This window comes from Dama dama, chromosome 25 (genome assembly GCF_033118175.1).
Source record: "Dama dama isolate Ldn47 chromosome 25, ASM3311817v1, whole genome shotgun sequence".
NCBI classification, from domain to species: Eukaryota; Metazoa; Chordata; class Mammalia; order Artiodactyla; family Cervidae; genus Dama; species Dama dama.
Window position 1 is genome coordinate 30,691,166 of NC_083705.1, and position 4,854 is coordinate 30,696,019.

Sequence of the window (4,854 nt, forward strand, 5' to 3'; positions counted from 1 at the left end):
TTGTGGCATGTGGGATCTAGTTCCCTGACCAGGGATCGAATCCAGGTCCCCTACATTGGGAGCTCGGAGTCTTAGCCACTGGACCATGAAGGAAGTCCCAAATTTTATTTCTAATTCTTGTAACAGTGCTGTTTGGTAGATATTGTTATGCCCATTTCATGGATGAGAAAATGAGGCTCAGAGGGCCAAGTAAGTTTTATGAAACTCCAGCTACTTACATACATCTGTTTGATAGTAAAATCTGTGCCTCCTTGACAAATCAGGGTCCTTTATTTGGTTGACGTTTTTTATTCACGTTATGAACTAATGAATAATTTTCTAGCTTTCTTTGTTTTAAAATACTTAGAAGCCAGACTAATAATGATCACAAACATGGTTAATAAGAAAACAATGCAAACTTAATATGTCATTTAATCATCCTGAGCCTCAGTAGCTATTGACTAGCTCATTTTATAGAGTGTATATTGAGTCCCTTGGACAGTAAGGAGATCAAACTAGCCAATCCTAAAAGAAATCAGTCCTAAATGTTCAATGGAAGGACTGATGCCGAAGCTGAAGCTTCAATACTTTGGCCACCTGATGTGAAGAACTTATCACTGGAAAAGACCCTGATGCTGGGAAAGATTGAAGGCAGGAGGAGAAGGGGACGACAGAGGACGAGATGTTTGGATGGCACCAGTGACTTGATGGACATGAGTTTGAGTGAGTTCCGGGAGTTGGTGATAGACAGGGAGGCCTGGTGTGCTGTAGTCCATTGGGGTCGCAAAGAGTCAGATACAACTGAGCAACTGAACTGATATCAAAGTTTAAATTAGATAACAGATAACATGCACAAAAATCTTTCCAAGTTATTAAAGGAAAGGTACCCGAGTTTTAAATGCTCTTTTCCTAATATCTCAAATAAAAAGTTTTATTTCCTTTAGTTATTTATGAGTTACCATTTTTACTTTAAATATTACAGAAGAGTTAAAAACCTTCAATATAGTGAGTGCTTTTTCACTCACAGATTTTAATGTCTATCTCGGTTAAGAAAAGGCGGAGGGGGCGAGGCTCATTGTTTTGCCCGGTTGATATGGAAAACCTAACTTTCATCCAGCATTCTTTGGGAAAGGAAGTGGAAGCCTTCTGTATCAGATATTTTGGAAAGAAAGCAGCACCAAATAGGCTGGAAGTTCCAAATGGGCGCTTTCCAAAAGCACTTTTATTGATTCTTGTTGAGTCCTCGTGGAACTGAATAGTTGCCTCTATTATTTGTATTCTGAGTCTGACACACTGCTATCAGTGATTTTCTGAGGGTTTGGTGGTGATTTATTTTGCTGCATTTGGCCATGTGTATGTGTCTGCATCTGTGTTAGGAGTATCACCAGATCCTAAGCATTTATGGAGCATTGCCTTCAGGGGCTGTCAACTCTGGACTCTCTCCAGGCTGCCAGGTTCGTCCTAGATGGCTCCTCCCGACAGACGGACAAGGTTCGGTTCATCCTCAAGGATATTTCAGATCACTATGCAGCTCATTGGTTTATTTGGTCCCGGGGCGACCTGAAAGTACCCACAAAAATTTAGAAGCTGCAGCCATCTTGTTCTTTCTGCACCAAGAGAGACCTCCTTAAACGGCTTCTAGGACAGAAAGTAGAAGTGTTTGGCTGGGACAGCTGCAGCTTGACTTTCCTGCAAAGTTCAAAGGGTTATTTGGTCAGTCACGCCCTCCTGCACCCTGCTTTTGTGCGGCCACAATTCTAACTATAGGGCTGCCTGCCCCTCGGATCCCTTTAAGGAAGGTGCCTTCAGAGCTCAGCTCAGCTGAGGGGAACTTTCTAGAAAGAAGTGACCGTTTTCCTCTTTAAAACAGAAAAAAAATGGCATGGAGTCAAACATCAATAAGTATACAGTTGGTTCTATTTCCACGACACACTTCGAGTCCTGCCTTATATACTGAACAATAGTTATCTCCCCTGCACAGGCTGTAACTGTGAAGTGTGGGTGCTTCTAACTTGCCTAGCCGGGTCCAGGGCCCTTTCTCTCTCAGCTGTAATAACATTCACTGGGATGTAAGTTCCACCAACATCTTTCAACCCAGGAGGAAGTTTGGTTTGGCTGATTTAAACTTAAAATAGGAAAAGAAAAGCTTGTTTTCTTATCCTTCTTCTAGACCAGCCTGCAGTTTTAAATTAAGTTGTTGTGATCACCTATATTTATTTATATGTGGAAAATGCTATCTTACACATTGATCACAATCTTTCCCAGACTTTGATAAGATGACAGATGATCTAACCGTGTATGCTAAGTCACTTCAGGGATGTCCAGCTGTTTGAGACCCTATGGACTGTAGCCCGCTGAGCTCCTCTGTCCATGGGATTCTCCAGGTAAGAATACTGGAGTGTGTTGTCATGCCTTCCACCAGGGGATCTTCTCGACCCAGGGATCAAACCTGCATCTCCTGCATTGCAGGTGAATTCTTTATCGCTGAGCCACTGGGGAAGCCCCAGATGATCTAGGAGATTATTGTAAATTGTTTCCATGCATGCTTATTTATTTTCTTATTGGACTCTTTCTCTGTGGATCACACTCAATCTTATATGTAGGAATATGCCCAAGTGACAGGTTAAAAGCTTGTGTGAAAAAGACAATTTTTTGAGAAACTAGAAAAGCAATATCCAACAATAAAAGGACAGTTGGGACAGTTGTGTTCAAGAACAGCAGAAGCTTGTGAACTTTTTCTTACAGTATCAGATAGCCTAATTTTAAGCTCGTGAGCCATTTGATCTCCCTCACAACTACCTAACTTTGCTGTTGTGGTGCTAAAGAGCATAGACAGTAGTCTGTGGTTGAGGCTGGGATCCAATAAAACTTTATTTACAAAACCAGGTAGCTGTTTGCCAGGTCACAGTTTGCCCATTTTTGAATTATGGTGTAATTCATTTGATGCATGCATTTGGTATGTTGCTTTCAGCTGAAAGTAAGGGAAAACCCAACTAAAGAGACCTTAAAAATCATGTTAATTCACGTAAGAAAATTATCTCATGTAAGAAGAAGTCTCATTATAGGGAAGTCCCAGGGCTGGTTAATTAAAGCAGTCTGATGATGTCATCCAAGGCCCAAGTTTGTCCCATCTTTCTTCTCTCCCGTCCTTGGCTCATTGGCTTGTTTGGCTGCTTGATTGGCTGCACAATCACAAGATGGCTTCTCCAATTCTAATGCTGTATGTAGGGGCAACAACATGTGGAAGAAGAAATAAGACTCCCTCCCAACATGTATTTCTTTTTAAAAGTAAGACAGTCTTTCCAAGAGGACCCTTCCATTGGATAGACCATGTCTGTTTAACCAGAATTGGGACAGAACATTTCAAGAAGGGTTTGATCTATGTGAGCTGCCTGGAGCTTCTATGACACCAAACATGGTGACATAAAACAACAGAAGTGTATTCTGTCCAGTTCTGGAGACCAGAAGTCCAAAATCATCATCACTAGGTCAAAATTAAGGTGTCATTAGGGCCATACTCTCTCAGGGTGTTCTAGGAGAGAGCCCATTCCTTCCTTTTCCACTTTCCGATGGCTGTTAGGATTCCTCGGCTTGTGGCCATATCGCTCCATCTTCAAATCTCTCTTTGTTCCATTTTCAAGTCACCTTCTCTTCTGTGTGCCTGTGTGAAATCTCCCTTTGCCTGCCCCACCCCTTGTTTAAAATTTGAATGCTTCACAAATTTGCATGAAATCCTTGCTCAGGGGCCATGCTAATCTCTGTATTGTTTCAGTTTTAGTACAAGTCCTGTAGAAGTAGGCTCTGACTCTTTCTTGTAAGGACACCTGTGATGGCCTTTAGGGCTCACCCATATAATTCAGTGAAATTGACTTGTCTCAAAATGCTTAAATTAATCATATCTGGAAAGAGTCATCTTCCAAATAATGTAACATTTATAGGTCCAGGGATTAGGATCTAATGACTTTGGGGATCATTATTTAGTCAGCTTCCATCTTGGAGAACTTTGTCAAAATAAAAACTTATTAAAGTAACAGTATTGTGGATCACAATAAACTGTGGAAAATTCTGAAAGAAATGGGAGTACCAGACCACCTGACCTGCCTCTTGAGGAAACCTATATGCCAGTCAGCAAGCAACAGTTAGAACTGGACATGGGACAACAGACTGGTTCCAAACAGGAAAAGGAGTACGTCAAGGCTGTATATTGTCACACTGCTTATTTAACTTATATGCGGAGTACATCATGAGAAATGCTGGGCTGGAAGAAGCACAAGCTGGAATCAAGATTGCCGGGAGAAATATCAAAAACCTCAGATATGTAGATGACACCACCCTTATGGCAGAAAGTGAAGAGGAACTAAAAAGCCTCTTGATGAAAGTGAAAGAAGAGAGCGAAAAAGTTGGCTTAAAGCTCAACATTCAGAAAACTAAGATCATGGCATCTGGTCCCATCACCTCATGGCAAATAGATGGGGAAACAGTGGAAACAGTGTCAGACTTTACTTTTTTGGGCTCCAAAATCACTGCAGATGGTGATTGCAGCCATGAAATTAAAAGACACTTACTCCTTGGAAGGAAAGTTATGACCAACCTAGACAGCGTATTAAAAAGCAGAGACATTACTTTGCCAACAAAGGTCCATCTAGTCAAGGCTATGGTTTTTCCAGTGGTCATGTGTGGATGTGAGAGTTGGACTGTGAAGAAAGCTGAGTGCTGAAGAATGGATGCTTTTGAACTGTGGTGTTGGAGAAGACTCTTGGGAGTCCCTTGGACTGCAAGGAGATTCAACCAGTCCATCCTAAAGGAGATCAGTCCTGGGTGTTTGTTGGAAGGACTGATGCTGAAACTGAAACTCCAATACTTTGGCCACCTCAG

At 41.7% G+C, this 4,854-nt stretch overlaps 1 non-coding gene across 1 annotated transcript; it reads right to left on the reverse strand.

The window, feature by feature from the left end:
- Window positions 1-3,677: 3,677 nt before the first annotated feature.
- Window positions 3,678-3,779, reverse strand: LOC133046934 (U6 spliceosomal RNA). Its single transcript, XR_009690624.1, has one exon. It is a non-coding gene; the product is annotated as a U6 spliceosomal RNA (small nuclear RNA).
- Between the last annotated feature and the right edge of the window lie 1,075 nt (window positions 3,780-4,854).